The sequence below is a fragment of the Neophocaena asiaeorientalis genome, unplaced genomic scaffold (genome assembly GCF_003031525.2).
Source record: "Neophocaena asiaeorientalis asiaeorientalis breed wild unplaced genomic scaffold, Neophocaena_asiaeorientalis_V1.1 scaffold119, whole genome shotgun sequence".
NCBI lineage: Eukaryota > Metazoa > Chordata > Mammalia > Artiodactyla > Phocoenidae > Neophocaena > Neophocaena asiaeorientalis.
Window position 1 is genome coordinate 9147607 of NW_020175821.1, and position 18592 is coordinate 9166198.

General features: G+C 41.1%; 1 protein-coding gene across 2 annotated transcripts in view; it reads right to left on the reverse strand.

Annotated features, from left to right (window-relative positions):
• The window catches only part of FMN1 (formin 1), a 397250-nt gene that overhangs the window by 121175 nt on the left and 257483 nt on the right, over positions 1–18592 (reverse strand). The window lies entirely within an intron of this gene.

Sequence of the window (18592 nt, forward strand, 5' to 3'; positions counted from 1 at the left end):
CAACATTTGCAATTCAATCAACATGATGCATCAACATGAACAAATTGAAGGATAAAAACCATATCATCATCGCAATAGATGCAGAAAAAGCATTTGACAACATTTAACATCCATTCACGATAAAAACTCTCAACAAAGCAGGTATAGAGAAAACGTACCTTAACATAATAAAGCCCATATATGACAGATCCAGAGGTAACATCCTACTCAGAGGTGAAAAGCTGAAAGCATTTCCTCTAAGATCAGGAACAAGACAAGGATACCCACTCTCACCACTTTTATCCAACATTGTACTGGAAGTCCAACCCACAGCAATCAGACAAGAAAAAGAAATGAAAGCAATCAAAACTGGAAAGGAAGAGGTGAAACTGTCACTGTTTGTAGATGACACGATACTCTACGCGGAAAATTCTAAAGACACCACCAGAAAACTACTAGAGCTCATCAATGAATCTGGTAAAGTTGCAGGATACAAAAATAATTAAAATACAGAAATCTGTTGCATTTCTATACACTAACAACCAACTATGGGAAAGAGAAATTAAGGAAATAATCTGATTTACAATCACATCAAAAAGAATAAAATACCTAGGAATAAACCTACCTAAGGAGGTAAAAGACCTTTATTCGAAAACTGTAAGGTACCAATGAAAGAAATTGAAGACAATACAAACAGACGGAAAGATATACTGTGTTCATAGTTGGGAAGAATATTGTTAAAATGACCATACTACCCAAGGCAATCTACATATTCAATGCAATCCCTATTAAAATACCAAGGGTGCTTTTCACAGAACAAAAAATTATAAAATTTGCTTAGAACTACAAAAACCCTGAGAGCCAAAACAATCTTGAGAAAGAAGAACAAAGTTGGAGGTGACATGCTTCCTGATTTCAAACTATAGTACAAAGGTACAGTAATCAAAACAGTATGGTATTGGCAGAAAAACAGCTACATAGATCAATGTAACAGAATTGAGAGCCCAGAAATAAATACACATGTGTGGACAATTAATTTACAACAAAGAAGCGAGTAACACACAATAGAGAAAGGATGTTCTCTTCAATAAATGGTGTTGGGAAAACAGAACAGCCATGTGCAAAGGAATGAAACTTGTCTCTTACACCATGTACAAAAATTAATTCAAACAAAACTGAAGACTTGAATGTTAAGACCTGAAACCATAAAATACCTAGAAGAAAACATAGGTGGTAACCTCACTGACACTGGTCTTAGTTATGTTTTGTAGATCTGACTCCAAAGCCAAGGGGGACAAAAATAAAAATAAACAAATGGGATTACATCAAACTAAAGGCTTTGTACAGCAAAGGAAATGATCATCAAAATGAAAAGGTAACCTACTAAATGGGAGAAGATATTTGCAAATCAAATACCTGATAAGGGATTAATAGCCAAAATATACAGAGAACTCATACTACTTAACAACAAGAAAACAAACAATTAAAAATGGGCAGAGATTCTGAACAGACATTTTTCCAAAAAAGAGATGCAGATAGCCAACAGGCACATGAAAAGATATTCAACATCACTAATTACTAGGGAAATACAAATCAAAACCACAATGAGATACACTTTACACCTGTTAAAATGGCTATTTTGGAAAAAAATAAGAAATACCAAATGTTGGAGAGGATGTGGAGATAAGAGAACTTTGTACACTGTTGGTGGGACTGTCAACTGGTGTAGGCACTGTGGAAAACGGTTTGGCGACTCTGTATGGAGAATCAAAAAATTAAGAATAGAAATACCATATGACGCAGGTATTCCACTTCTGGGTGTTTACCTGAAGAACACAAAAACATTAATTGAAAAGGATAAATGTACCCCTATGTTCACTGCAGCATTATTAACAACAGCTGAGATATGGAAGCAGCCTAAGTGTCCATCAATGAATGAATGGATAAAGAAGATGTAAGACAGACAGACAGACAGACAGACAGACAGACAGACACACACACACACACACACACAATGGAATACTATTCAGCCATAAAAAGGAATGAAATTCTGCCATTTGAGACAACGTGGATGGACCTTGAGGGTATCACACTAAGTGAAAAAAAGTCAGGGAGAGACAAAGACCATATGATTTCACTCATATGTGGAATCTTAAAAAAACAAAACAAATGAACAAACAAAATCAAATAAAAACAAATTCATAATACAGAGATTAGATTACTGGTTACCAAAGGGGAAGGAGGTTGGGAGTAGGGGAGACAAATGAAGGGGATCAACAATATGGTGATGGATGGTAACTAGATTTGTGATGGTAATCACTGTGTAGTGTATATAGATATTGAATTATAATGCTGTATACCTGAAACTTATATAATTAAAAAAACCTCACCCCCAGCTTAAAACACTCAATTTTGGGGGTAGGGGTAGGGGATTAGCGGGAAGTATTTCCTGGATTGAAGCAACAAATGAGGTATTTGTGATTCCAAGGTATAATCCCTTGAACAGAAGGTAGCAAATATCTGTTGATTCTTTTTACAATATCACAATCAGGAAGGGCTTTGCAAATGTTTTTGTGAATCTGGAACACCAAATTCTGCTCACTTCTCACCCCTGTCAGAGAGTGGGAAAGTTTAATCACTGTTCTTAGGGACAGATTCCTGCTCCTGGGCAGAAGAGAAATCCAAAGAGTAAGTAGGAATAAATTTCTCCCCTAGAAAGTGAGGGTAACACTTGTTCTTAAAATGTGTTTACAGAAGACTTGATATTTCAGTGAGTTTATTTAAAATCAGCTGCTAACTCAGTGCTTTGAATAAATATTTGCTGAACAAATGAACTGATTGAAAAGGTCAAACAAGGTCCTTCTCACATTTTGAAGAATTTTTTTTTTTTGGATACCCGGAGGTTTGATGATGTTTTTAAAGGCCATCAGAATAGTCAAGAAAAAGTTTAAAAACACAGTAAAATTAGCTGGTTTAGCATATTAGCCATTATAGCTTTTCCTTGGGTTTTCCTCTTTCTGTAAGCTATGGCACAGGGAAAATGACTGGTCTAACAGTGCCTGGTTGTCTACACTGAGTCGGACATAATTGTCTTTTATCTCTGCACCCAATAGTCTGTGAAAAACTATCAACCTCTCAACCTGCATGATGGAAAACAAATGGCCTTTAATGGCCAAGAGTGTCTTGAACCTCGGCCTGTTTCATGCGTGTTATCTCATTTTATTCTCGTGAGAACTCTATGAGCTTGGTCCTGCCATTACTGCTTTTCATTTAGGTGAGGGTGGGTAAAGTCATACAAATATTAAGTGGCTGAGCCAGAATTTGAAACCAGGGGTGTCAGACCTGCTGGCCTCACACTATCCTGTCTCCTACCCCAACCATCTACAGGCAGACCTCAGAGATATTGCAGGTTCGGTTCCAGACCGCTGCAATAAAGCAAGTATCACAATAAAGTGAGTCACAAAAACGTTTTGGTTTCCCAGTGCAAACGTCAGTTATGTTTACACAGTATACTACAGTCTTTTATGTATGGAATAGCACGATGTCTAAAACGATTTCTCTGCAGCCGGCAGTGCTGTTTGACAGCATTTTACCCAGAGTAGAACTGCTTTCAAAATTGGAGTCAATCCTCTGAAACCACACTGCAACTTTGTCCACAAACTAAGTTTGTGTCATACTGTAAATCCTTTGTTGTCATTTCAACAGTCTTCGCAGCATCTTCACCGGGAGTAGACTCCATCTCAAGAAACCACTTTCTTTGCTCATCCAGAAGAAGAAAACTTTAACTCTTCATCTGTTCAAGTTTTATCATGAGATTGTAGCCATTCAGACACATCTTCAGGCTCCACTTCTAATTCTAGTTCTCCTGCTAGAATTTCCACCACATCTGCAGTGACTTCCTCTACTGAAGTCTTGAAACCCTCCAAGTCATCCATGAGGGTTGGAATCAGTTCTTCCAAACTCCTGCTCATGTTGACATTTTGTCCTTTGACCATGAGTCACCGTGTTCTTTATGGCATCTAGAATGGTGAATCCTTTCCAGAGGGTTTTCAACTGACTATGCCCAGATCCATCGGAGGGATCACTATCTACGGCAGCTATAACCTTACGAAATCTATTTCTTAAATGGTAAGACTTGCAAGTTGAAATTACTCCTTGATCCACGGGCTGCAGAATGGACGCCGTGTCAGAGGTATGAAAACAACATGAATCTCACTGTGCATCTCCATCAGAGCTCTTGGGTGACCAGGTGCACTGTTTATGAACAGTCATATTCTGAAAGAAATCTTTTTTTCTGAGGGTAGGTCTCAAGAGTGGGCTTCAAATATTCATTAAACCATGTTAGAAACAGATGTGCGATCATCAGGGTTTCGTTGTTCCACTCACAGGGCACAAGTAGAGCAGAATTAGCAGAATTCTTAAGGGCCCTAGGATCTGGGGAATGGTAAATGAGCACTGGCTTCAAATTAAAGTCATCAACTGTATTAGCTCTTAACAAGAGAGTCAGCTTGTCCATCGAAGTTTTTTTTTTTTTCCCCATTGACTTCTCTCTAGCTATGAAAGTCCTAGATGGCGTCTTCTTCAAATAGAAGGCTGTTCTGTGTACACTGAAAATCTGTTATTTAGTGAAGCCATCTTCATCCATTATCTTAGCTAGGTCTTCTGGGTAACCTGCTGCAGCTTCTACATCAGCACATGCTACTCACCTTGCAATTTCATGTTATAGAGATGGCTTCTTTCCTCATGAACCAACCCCTACTAGCTTCAAAGTTTTCTTCTGTAGCAGCCTCCTCACCTCTCTGACTTCCTAGAATTGAAAAGAGTGAGGTCTTTGCTCTGGATTAGGCTTTGGTTTAAGGGAATGTTGAGGCTGGTTTGATCTTCTATCCAGACCACTAAAACTTTCTCCCTATCAGCAATAAGGCTGTTTCACATTCTTATCATCTGTGTGTTCACTGGAGCAGCACTTTCAATTTCCTTCAAGAAATTTTCCTTTGCATTTATAACTTGGCTGTTCGACGCAAGAGGCCAAGCTTTGCGCCGATCTCGGCTTTCGACAAGCCCTCCTCACTAAGCTTAATCATTCCTAGCTTTTGAGTTACAGAGACTCTTCCTTTCACCTGAACACTCACAGGATATTGTGGGGTCACTAATTGGCCTAATTTCAATATTGCTGTGTCTCAGGGAGTAGGGAAGCCAGAGGAGAGGGAGAGAGAAGGGACACAGCTAGTTGGTGCAGTGAGAACACACACAACATTTACTGATTAAGTTCCTGTCTTATATGGGCAAGGCTCAGAGTGCCCCAAACAGTTACACTAGTAACATCAAAAATCACTGATCAAAGATCACCACAAGAAATACAATAATAATGACAAAGTTTGAAATATTGTGGGAACTACCAAAATGTGACGCAGAGACATGAAGGAAGCAAATGCCGTTGGAAAAATGGCGCCAACAGACTTGCATGACCCGCAAACCTTCAATGTGCAAACAGCACAGTATCTGCAAAGCACAATAAAGACAAGCGTAAAACAAGGTATGCTGGTGTAGGGATGTTCTAGAAACAATGCGGAGTACCTATGAAAACGCTTTGTAAAAGGTAAGGAACAAGACAACGCAAGCTAAAAATCACCCGTCCCAAAGCTTCACTCTGAATGGAGAAACAGAAGGCCAGGGGGAGGGGAGGTGGAGGTTAGGTTATTAAGTGGCACAGAGGGGACATCAACCAGGGCTGCTGATTCCTGGGTCGGCGGGGTGCGGTGGGGTGGGTCACTGATTTTTCCATGGTTACCTAAAAAGTAGAGTCCACGACCTCTGTCCATCTAAGAGCCACGCCGAGGCCCAGAAATCTGGGAAAGATAAGGACGTTGGCAAAAATTCCAATCCCCTTTACTGGGGCTAAAGAGGTCTCCCTCTAACTTCACTCATTTGGATATCTGACACAAAAAGAATCCACTTGTGGATTGTGACTCTTCCACAGGGTCCAAGGTACACAATTTACTCGGGCAGGAAAATACTGTAACATTCACAAAACCACCCACAAATCTATTTCTGTAAAGAAAATGTTTTGACCTGCCATTAAGTTTATCGTAACGTAGCTTGAGCGCTGGCTTGGTCATCAAAAGACTCAAGTTCCATGCCTGGCCACACTGCTTCCTATCTTGGAGACCCGTTCTCTCTACTATATAGACCTGCCCTACCCACTCCAAAGGATGGAGCTCTACACACAGGTAAGGTACCGGCATTATATTAATTTTGTTTTCTTTTTTTTGAACGGGAAATATGAAAAACATTCCATTAATGGACTTGCCAAATCAGTGCTCTTTTCTATTCCTCCTACCTGATTCCTATGGCACGCAGTTGCAGCTGGAAGGCTATTCTCTGGTTTCTCTGGGCAATTCTCCCCACCACTGAGTAGAATCCTTATAAAGAATAGTTGTGTTGTTTCCAAACCTGTTTATGCTGGCTGTTCTCTTTATTGTAATTACATAATTTAATCACTTGATGGTAAATTGTAGAACTATGACTGAGAAAAAGTATTATTTCTATAGATTAAAGTGGAAGAAGCCAAAATATTGCTGTTTAATATAGGCGTGGGAGACCGGTGGAGATTGGGCAGTTATAGTACCTCAGTGCAATGTGGAACTCAGGGCTTGATTCAATATGACTGAGAAAAAGTATTATTTCTATAAAGTGGAAGAAGCCAAAATATTGCTGTTTAATATAGGCGTGGGAGACTGGTGGAGATTGGGCAGTTATAGTACCTCAGTGCAATGTGGAACTCAGGGCTTGATTCTGGAACACAAAGAAGACATTAATGGAAATACTGATGAAGTTCAAATAAATACTAGAGTTTAGTTAACAGAAATGTATCAGTGCCAGTTTCTTAGTTTTGATGAATTTAACACAACAATTTAAGATGTTAATGATGGGGAAAGTGGAGAAGGGCTATATGGAAACTCTCCATGCTATCTTTGCAACTTTTCTGTAAATCTAAAATTATACCAAAAAGAAAATGCTCATTTTTAAAAAGGTGTGGGCAAGACAGTTTTAAAAGACTGAGAACAATTATAAATATCTAGAAAGATTTGGTGGTGATATTTTCAAGAGCCATGACTCCACTTCAAAAATATGAAAGGGAAAAAAATATGAAAGGGAAATCACAGGTGATCTCTTTATAGATGTGGCATATGTAGGAAGACCCACAAAGCTTTATTTAACAGATCTGTAATCCAAGAAGAGGCCTCAGCCCTGCATCAACAGACAAATGATGCTATATTTAGCTTGTTTTAAATGAAAGGTTAAGGGATGCAAGTATCATTTTCTGTGATTCCTGATCTGGGCCGTCTTTTCTCCATTAACTAACCACATTGGATAAGAGTTCTACTCTATAAAGCTTACTTCGAGATGGTATCAATGCTAGAATTTTTGAGGCATGGATTAATGCGAGAGCAGATCCTTGAGAGCCATTTAGACAGAGAATACCTGAGACCTAAACCTGATATAATCTTACAGTTGACTTTTATATCCTATAAATGGTCAGAAGTCCAGGGAATTTCAGCTGTCCTAATGAAGTCTAGGGAAGAACTTAATAACCCTTACTGAATAAGGAGAACACCAGAATGCACTGAAATAGCACAGCAATACTCATTATCTTAGAAGCTCCGAGTTGGAATGTACTTTCAAAATCATGTAGCATAAACCCTTTCTAACGGCACCTATCCTACCCATTTATCATAACAGAGTCTTCCAGTCGGAAGTGTGTGGGGGACCCACTACCTCGTCAGTTCTCCCCTTGAGTAGCTTTAAAATGTTTCCCTAAAGCTTCTGCCTTTTTATGATTGTTTGACATCTTTGCCCTTAAAGAAATCATCTAATTCCTCTCTTACAGCAAGGTCAGCAATGAACTGAGCGAGCTGCATCTTTTCCACCATTCATTCATTTGCTGATTCACCCACTCAACAATTATTGGCTGAGCAACAACTATGTGGTAGGTACTGATCACAGCAGATATAAACACCAAAAAGGCCTCTTCTATTTACAAAGGAATAGAAGATAATAAGTTGGGGGCTATAACAGAGAGGGACTACTCAAAGTGGCTGCTGTAGCTTGGGTGGTCCGTGAAGGTCCACACATGGGTACATTCAGAGGAAGGGCGTTCTAGGCAGAAGGAATAGCTACTGCAAAGGTCCTAAAGCAAGCTTATTGGGCTCGAACACAAAGAAAGCCTGTGAGGCTGGAGTGTAGTGGGCAGGCAGGGATTGGGGCGGCAGGAAATGAGACAAGAGAGGTAGAAGTGGTTGAATCTTGGAGAAACTTGCAAGGCACAGCTACAAGTTTTGAGGCTGGATTTCATTCCAAAAGCAACGACTATGAGAAAAGAAAGTGGCCTGACCCGTCTGGTGTTCGGAGGCTGGATTAAAGGGAGGGCAGGCGTGGAAGCAGGGAAACCTGTTAGGAGCCTGTTCTGGCCCATGTGAGAGAAGGGGGTAGAGTTTGGACTAGGAATGTGGCACGGAGACGGAGAGCATTAAACAGATTCAAGGCACGTTTTGAAGGAAGAGTCAACTGGATTTGCTCGCGGACTGGATATTGGATATGAGGGCATGAAAGGAACCAGGAATAAGCATTATATATCTTGCTTATACGCTGGGGACTTCCTTCATATAATCCTGATTAATGCTCTCAAGCAACCAGTGTGGAAGGCTGGGATACCCTCCTCCTTATACAAGGATACAGAGGTGGGGAGGGATGAAGCCAGCCAAGGGTTACACAGCCTGTGAAGCAAGGATTTGAATTCAGGACTCGTGACACAGACTTTTCCATGAGGCTAGCTTTTCTTTCAATGTTTTGTTTCTTGTCCAATAAAAAAATAATAAATTCTATTAACTGTGTTGATTTATAAATAAAGGGTAGAAACCGAGTGAAAACTGAGAAGAAGAAACCAGGACATCATAACTCATGCTTCCCACCTAGAGATGTCACAATCAAAGGACAACACGAACTTCTTCCATTAATTAAACGGATGAATCAGGTTTCGGTTTCCACATCCTCTCTCCTTTCTGCACAACTTGTCTTTGAAGGCATTTCATTTGGGAAATGTGTGACCTTTACCCACGGTGCTGCGCTTAATTGAATGCTTTGCATCAAAAGTCGCTACACTGATCAACATCTTACACCCACTGCCCTTCTGAAATCCTTACCCCAGTTCCTGGGTCTGTTAGGTTGAAATCATTTTACAAAAATAAATCATATCAAAGTTTTTCTTTTATTATTTCGAACACTTTGCTTGCAAAACTAAATATTTTTAACACCATGGCAACACGGCCAGGACTCTGGCTAATGTATCCAGGGCCGTACCAGAGTTCAGACTTAGCAAACTCCTGCCGCAGACAAATGGGCTTTGAAGGAGGAAAGAGCTAATAAATTAGGCATGGTCAATAATCGTTCCAGTCGCGTCTTCTGGAGCTTCCTAAAGAGTGATAAATTAGCCGGGCTTGTCCTAATGGATCAATTCCCCCCTCTCCCTTCTAGGACACACCAGCGCGAACTGAGCAAACTGCAAACTGCACGGCTTCTCAATGAGTTCAGATAATACCTCCCACACCTTCCCAAGTACTTGCTCATCCGTCTGCTTGTCTGACCCTTCCGATTGCACTGAGCTGGGCAGGCTGGGATGATCAGCTCCGCTTTTTTCCAGCGGAGGCTCACAGAGGTTAAGTGATTTTGTCAAAGCTGCACGGCTGATCACATGGTTAGGAAGAGGCAGAACTACATTTTTCAACTGCATCTCCTAAATCCCGGCCAGCACTACTTTCAACACATCAGCCTCTGCTGTTGAAATTTAACTCAACTATCACTTACAAATGCTTCGGTTTATTGTTATTTTTTGGTTTTGGTTTTGTATGTTTATCGAAGTTACGCAGGCACCTAGTTAAAAGAATAAATGTATTCTATGCATTCTATGAATCAACAGCCCAACAACTTCACCCAATTCTTCCTTCCCGGAGGCAACCATTATACCAATTTTACCTGCTGAATCCAGCACTTAATTGCATGTCTCTAACAAGCTTCTATCGGCACCTTTTGATTTTTCTCTTTATGCCCTGAAAATGATGGCGCTCTTTCCTCTCCTCACACCCACCATACATGAGCTGCCTCTCAACAGAGCACTACCGTGACTTGCTTAGACCAGGACTCAGTGTTGCCATTATTATGACTTGGCAAAAACAACTCCAGCCCCAGCTGACATACGTCAATTTTGATTAGCCTGTCCTAAACGTCCCCCCCCAGCCCCTGCAAACCCCCTCACCTTCAGAATGAATGAGTTTTTCCCCCTAATTTGCTGTTTTCTATGTACTTATTACTAAAGGAATGCCAAACTTGTTGCCAGCTGTGTAAATCTTGTCAAAACATTCAGATATAGCAGACGCGTTAACTGTATATTCCTCAAGAACCTTCACCATGATCCTTTTGATCTAATTAACCTGGAATGTTTGCTCTCCATGCCTGGCTGGCATCTTGGGCTCTCTGCCTAACCTGGAGGATCCCTTCACTTCTCTTCTCTGTTGGATTTTCCATTTCCTGTCACCGTAGCATTCCTCATTCATGGTAATGCACATTCTCTAGTAGCATCCTGAAGATGGATGCATGGGAAATATGTTTTTCTTTTAGAATTTACAAGTCTAAAAGCATTTTTATTCTGCCCTCATATTGGATAGATAATTTGGTGAATATAAGATTCTGGATTGGGAATAAGTTTCCATCAGAATTCTATTTCTAGCTTCTAGCATTGCCGTTGGAAAGTCTGAAGCCATTCTGCTCCCTGATTCTCTGAGTAATTTGTTCCCACATCCCACCCTCTACCTCCTCCCCTTCTAGAAGTGTGTAAGCTTTCTTTCTATCCTGAGCATTCTGAAATGTTCATACAGTGGTATGGATCTGTGCTAACATCTCTTTGGGCCTTTTAAAATTAGGAACTTGTATCCATCATTTTGGGAAATTTTCAAAAATGATTTCATTGATTTACTTGTGAATATATATGAATGTTTATGGATATATATATATATGGATTTATGTATAAATCTGTGGTGTGTATGAATAGTGTGGTAAAAATAATCGGCTTGCTTCTCACCTTTCTCCACTCCTGGGTTAGAATTCAGCTGTCTTGTTTGGCTAATTCATTTACCACTTGTCCATCTACTTTTTTAGCTTCAGAAACTTTGTGGTTATGGTTTTCTCTCTCATTCTGTGCTCTTGAGTTTATGCTTTAAAAGAACTCTCTATACTATTATTTTAGTAATTTTCAAGAGGAACTGAATTCCAGTGTGAGTGTTCAATCCAAATGAACGTTCAGTTGGCCATCTTTCCTCAGAAGTCCTCCAAAAGTTTTCCAGTCTTTCTTCGCTCCTTACTACAGCCATATTGCCTATGGACCACGCTTAAATGAGTAATAAATATTCACTCTCATGATGAGATCTAGTTTTCTCTTTTTCTCTTAAAGAATATTATACTTATATGGAGAGAAAGCCATTTGATAATGCTCGGTGGCAGAAGTCATTTATCCTGCAGAGTCAGGGCTGGTCCCAAACACAGAAGCAACAGTCTGCTTTGCTGTGTGAGTTGACAAGCCCTGGAAGTTTCCTCCCCTTCTCATCTATGTCAGAATCCCGCTCCATGCAATGCCCACAAGTGGAAGAGACAGTAATGGAGTCCAAACCACACAGTGCCTTGGGATGGCCCTGTAGTACCCTGCTATTCGTCTGGATAACCACATCAGACTTGTCTGCTTATCTTCTAGGTCGTGAAGGGATAAAACATAGGCTAGGTAATTAACTGCCAAAGAGAGAGCCAGAGAGTGTCAGAGGAACCGAAAGAGACTGACAGGGAGGAGACAGGAGGACAGAAATTACAACAGGTAGATGAGTTGAGTGGTTATGAGTAGAGATAAGAAAAAGCCTTAATTCAAACTTCAAGCTTTACCACTCCGATCATATTGTCAGTGCCTACAAACAGTAAAAGAAAGAATGGCACGGTGAAAAGGGTATAAGCTTCGTAATCAGATAAACCTGCTTCAGATCTCACTTCTGTCATCAGTAGCAAAGCTGCTTTAACTTCCTTACTGTTAAAGTGTAGGTAGGACTTACATCAAAGTAGTTTAAGAAACAGAAATGATGCAAGCAAACATGCTGGTATTTAGTAATGCCCGTTAAATGGTAACTGCTATCGTCAGTGATGGTGGCAATGGCCAGGCACCGTATCCTTGGACACGTTTACTGCACCTGTGTCCACGGTCCACCCTTGCAGGGAAAAGGACTTGATCACTGAGATGAATACTGCCAGCGCATCACGGCAATAAGAAGTGAGCTAAAAACTAAAACTACAGTGAGGTACCACCTCACACCGGTCAGAGTGGCTATCATTAAGAAGTCTACAAATAACAAATGCTACAGAGGGTGTGGATAAAAGGGAACCCCCAGTGTAAACTGGGGCAGCCACTATGGAAAACAATATGGAGGTTTCTCAAAAAACTAAAAATAGAGTTGCCATATGATCCAGCAATCCCATTCCTGGGCATGTATCTGGACGAAACTATAATTCGAAAAGATACATGCGCCCCTATGTTCATAGCAGCGCTCTTTACAATAGCCAAGACGTGGAAGCAACCTAAATGTCCACCGACAGATGAACGGATAAAGAAAATGTGGTGCGTGTATATATATACATATATACAATGGAATATTACTCAGCCATAAAAAAGAATGAAACAACGCCATCTGTAGCAACACGGATGGACCCAGAGATTAACGTAATAAGCGAAGTAAGTCAGTAAGAGAAAGACAAATACCATATGATATCACTCACATGTGGAATCTAAAATATGACACAAATGAACATATCTATGAAACAGAAACAGACACACAGACATAGAGAACAGACTTGTGGTTGCCAAGGGGAAGGGGGAGGCGGGTGGGGAAGGGAAGGGTTGGGAGTTTGGGATTAGCAGAGGCAAACTATTATATATAGGATGGATAAAAAACAAGGCCCTACTGTATAGCACAGGGAACTATATTCAATATCCTGTGATAAACCACAATGGAAAAGAATATAAAAAAAAATATGTATAATTGAATCACTTTGCTGTACAGCAGAAATTAACACAACACTGTAAATCAACTATACTTCAATAAAGTTAAAAAAAATAGCTAACTTTTAGTTGGTTTTATTATTGCTTTTAAGTTCTGTACAGAAATGCCAGATAAGAGATGGGACACCAAGTTAAGTGTGAATTTGACATAAACAAGGAATCTTTTTTTTTAGTATAAGCATGTCCTGTGCATTTTTTAAAACACAGTTTAAAAAAGTCTTGTTTGTCTGAAATTCAGATTTAACTGGGCCTCCTGGATTTTATTTACTAGATCTGACAGTGCTGAGGGCACCCCCCATATAGCATGCACTGGGGGTGGAATGCTCCACTGACGGCCCCTTCCCCCCACTGCTTGGTACTTCCCAACTGTGTCTACTGCAAATTCAAAGGAATAGCCACTACAGGCCTTCTTTAAATGGTCTCTTTTGCTTCCTGAGGTAATATCAATAGGCCATCACTTTTCTTAAGTTCTGTTTGGGGCTCGACAGTACTGACTAAATCTGCAGAAGGGCATACTTTCATCCAAGTGGTGGACAGATCTGGACCGGGGAGGCACCAACATGGCTGTGAGGGAGACAGTACAAGAGAACGGTGGCGCGGTGTGAACCTGCGTTAAAGACCTGGGCAGTGGAGCCTGGACAGGACCCCTCCTCCTCCCCGCAGTGGAGCAAACCTGAATACTCATTAGTAGATCGGCAATACCAGTTATTAGCATTTCTCCTCACTTCTCACAGTCAACTCTTGATTAACTACAGTAATAGGAAGTGGGAAGGACACCACACATGATCCCAAATCAAACGTTTAACAAAAAAGTGGCCAAGGGCAAGAAGAAGTGCAAGTCCTGCCAACCAGCCCTCTGCCCTCCCTCCATCGCTGGAGATACCAACACTCCTGCTGGCAGCTTCCCTTCCCGATGCCATCGGCGCTCAGAGTCCCAAACCCGCCTCACCCTTCGTCACCTCACTAATAGTTCGCATCAATGTATTTGTCCAGACACTTAATTTGTTCATTAAGTACCTAAAGAAGAGGACTGTCTCCACCTTGCAGAAGAAACAGTAGGTAGTCTACTACTTATCATGCAGTTTCAAATAGGAAAGGTTTTCCAACATGTAAATAGCATAGCTGACTCATACTGGTTAATGTGAAAACTAACGCATTAATTTCTTAAAGACTGTCACTATTCCGTGACCTCGCTAATCTAGCAACCTACAGTTGAGAGTTGACTATAACTTCCGTTTTTGAACCTAGTTCTAATCGTATGACTTCACTTGCATATCCAAATCGTTGAACTATTGCCACCACACCAGCCCCTGCCCAGGGCCATGAGAAACCACCACGTAAAAATATTCTCATTTCCTGCTTTTACATGTGTAGGTGTATGGCTCCCTCCCTAATTCCTCCTCTCTCAGCTGATTATATTGGTATTGACTGCGTACCTCTAAATAAGATAAATGTTAATTTTTCTACGGGCTTTTAGAAAGGAGTGGAGCTAAATGAATGAGTTCAGTCAGCCAGCTTCATCTGGAAGACATACTGATTACAGTTTAAAAAAATCTACCAAAAAAACCCTCCCCCCTTTCTCTTTCTTGAACTGTAACTTTCATGTATGTATCTTGCAACTTAGATTTGAAGGTAGAATATTCAGGTACAAAAGAGGTTCATTTGGATCCTTCTGGGCTAATCTGGTCACTCCACTAAAATAAGGACGTGGGGACCGACTATGGCTAAAGAGGTGATGGGTGTGCTTCAATGTCGAGTTAGAGATGTTCTCTCTACTATTCAAACTTACAATGAAGAGTTCAACGTTTATCGAATGCCGGGACTGTGCATTTCACATAGCATCTCATTTATAGAAGGCTTGTAAGAGTTAACATTGCAGGATAAACATCTGAAGGATAAACATTTATGGAGTGATAACAGATATCAAAAAAGTCAACAGAGACTCCTTGCCTTTCCAAAACTGTGTAAGTGTATTCCCAAATATTTCTAAATGGTACATAAGAAAGGACATGTTCGAATATATAGTCTTAAATATTTAGAGAAAAGAACATCAGAATTACCTTAAAATACACACACACACACACACACTTGCATCTCTGCCAACATTCTCAAACAAGTTTGATTATCTTGCACTGAGGGTTAACTACTGATTACATTTTCCCAATTCATATATGCAATAACGGGGCCAATAATGCATCATTTTCAAGGCAAGATTTAGTACACAGCTAGCTGATTAAATATCCTACCCTTAATGATACGGGATACTAAATAAGTCCTATTCATCACAGTTACTCCTGTTAAGGTCACCCAGGAATGACCATTTAACCAACAACTCCATTCTTGATATTAAAAATCAATAGCAATATCAACATCCCTTCTTCTTAAACAATATTTTACAGAATCCATATTCTACAACAACATACTACTAAGTATATCCAGTGCAAGAAAAAAGGACAATGTTTCACGTTTTGAGAAATCCTGGTTTAAACAGGGTTAAACCGTTTCATTGTTTTTTACTACAGGACTTCCCAGAGCCTTTAATAAGCTCATATGCACTGTGTCCCTGTGATTTGTTTTTAGTATAGAGCATTTCCAGGTTTATCAGACTACAGACTCTTTTTTAGAGAGCACGAATTCACATTTCATGCAATACTGGTGAGTGTCACTAGCTGGGAAATCCTACACCTACAGCCTCGGCAATGGGGTGCACGCGCATGCATAACTGGTATTAACTGGCACAATCAGAAAGAATGCATTGCGTGGTGTGTTTGTTTCTTATTGCTATTATGACAAATTACCACAGACTTAAATGGCTTAAAACAATACAGATATATTACCTCATAGCTCTGTATGTTAGAAGTCTGACATGGGTCTCATTGAGCTGAAATCAAGGTGTTGACAGGGCTGCATTCCCTTCTGGAGGCTCTAGGGAGAATCCGTTCCTTGCCTTTTCCAGTTTTAGAGGCTTCCGACATTCCTTGGTTCACTGCCCGCTTCCTCCATCCTCAAAGCCAGCAACACTGCATCTCTCTGATCATTCTACTGTACTATCTCCCGCTGACCACAGAGAAAGTCGTCAGCTTTTAAAGATTCATTTTCAAGATTTGTGTGATTAGATTAGGCCCACTTGGATGGTCCAGGATAATCTCCCCATCTCAATGTCGGCAAAGTCCCTCTTTGCCATGTAAGGTAACATATTCACAGATTCCAGGGATCAGGGTTCAGACATCTTTGGGAGCCATTATCCTGCCTACCACACACGAGTTGGTAAGAGTACCTTCAAAGTTCTGGCTAGCAAACGAGGTCAAAGAATGAGAAAGAGAGCAGCTGTTGCTGTTATTTGCTCCCAGATATTACTTATATCATCAAAGCATCAAGGAAATCAAACTTATTGTCTGCTTAAGAGACGCAGAACAGTAAACAAGATATGGAACACATTCCTAAGCACCAAGGGCTTGGTTTGTAGCGCTCTGGAAATTAGGTTCTCCACAAACACAGCCAGCTGGCCCCTCAACAATACGGGCCCGATTCTACAAGGTGTCTGTTTTCCAGTAAAAGGCATATACACCTAATCAGCTTTATTGAAGCTTTCCTTACTAAGGGACCGTGCATTCATTGCCTCCTATGATGCTGGTGTTATAACTGCCCTATTTTACAGGTGAGACGATACTTTTTATGGTTACGTTACTCGACAAGATCTTGCTTGCTTTCACCAAACCAGTAGCAAGTACATATCTGACTCCAAAGCCTGAGTTCTTAATCCTGTGCAGTACTATTCGCTTTGATAATCCATCTCTCTTAGGTCTCCCCACTCCCCATACCCCACACACAAACTAAGTTCTTTCTTAAGTCCCTATCTGATCTGAGGGTCTACACGTATGGGCTCTAGGCACGTGTGTGTGCACGCCCTTGTGCTCATGTGCACCCATTCGCTAGCTCTTTCCGTCATTTGTGTCCTCATGAGGCTTTATGCCTTGAATGGGTATCTTTCTGTTGTGATCGCTGATCCGATACGGAGACTTCTGGGCCAGCAACACGGCAAGTTGTGAGTACATGCCTTAGAGTCGTATCTAGTTTCAAAATGAGGCTAGGTCATCACCTGTGAGGTAACTTGGCAGGTCACCTGAGCACCACGAACTTCAGCTTCCGCCTCTTTATTCTTGTAAGAGCCGTACAGCAATATCTGCTTCACAGGGTCATTGTAAGGATTTAAAGAGACGGTCTGTGTAAAGCACCTGATAATAATCACGCAATCAATTGTAGCAGATACAATTATCCTCAATTCCTTGCTATGTTTATCTACATAAAAGTGCCGTTGGAAATTCTGGTCTCTCGGAAAGATGCTCACCGACAACCTCTACCGCTGTCAGTGACATCTATACAGCCAACAACCATCGTTTAATTCCCACCTGATTGTTAAGGTGTGGTCCTTGCTACCCCAAATGATTTTCTTTTAAAGGGCTATGCCTGCCTGGAGGACTAGGGCCTGAGCCTTCTTGAAGTTTGCTAATCACATCTGGTTTAGCTTTAGACATTTTCTGGGGTTTTGCCAGCAGCCACGACACTTTAATGGCTACAATAAACCTCAAAGCCTCATCAAATCTTTGCTGTATGTGTGAAAATTATGTCCACTTCAATTAAACATTCCATCTCAGCTCACACCCAGGCCTTGTGGAAATGGAGCTGAAGACTGAACGGGGAAGTGAGATGAAACGGGCCGCCACGACTCTGGCCATCTCGCCAGATGGGATCTGGAAGGACAAGAAATTCATTAGAGAACCCACGGTCTGTATTTTCTTTAAATATTTACTAGGTACCTTTCATGTATTAAAAACATGGGCATCTCTAAAGATTAGCAGGGCATTTTTTTGTTTAAATATTCAATGTGTGTGGGACAGCGCCGGTTTCCTCATTTGCCTTGGTGGTACATTTCACATCTTTGTGGTGACGTCCCACGCAAAGAAGAAAAATAACTGAGGTAGCGTTCAGTCTTCCTTCATAAGGCAGCTCCTCCAGCTTCAGAAGGTCTTGTATTTCCTTCACATTGACTGGGGAAAGTGTCAGTTGAGTACTCAGAGATCCGGAATGACACCGTGGATCTCCCTAGAGAAAATAAGGTACATCCACCGCAGAGGTTTGGGGGCACCCCTGCCTCTACACGGTCCTTTGAATTCACTCTTCTTATCCCTTTGTTATTTATCATCAAACACACAGGGATATCAAAGGGAGTGGGCTGAGCCAGGATGCCTGACAAAAGGCAGTCGTGGAGGGATGGCAGGCGAAGAGGAAAGATCCAACGTAGATCAGGTTTCTGCTCGAAAGACCATACGAGAGGGTCTCACAAGGACCAAAAGACGAGAGAGGATGGGCATTCAGGGATGGCGGCCGGGGACTGGACAAGCACAGGTCTTCTCTGCTACTGCAAAAGCCACCCTGAGGACTGGCCTGGCCCTAACTCTGCCACTG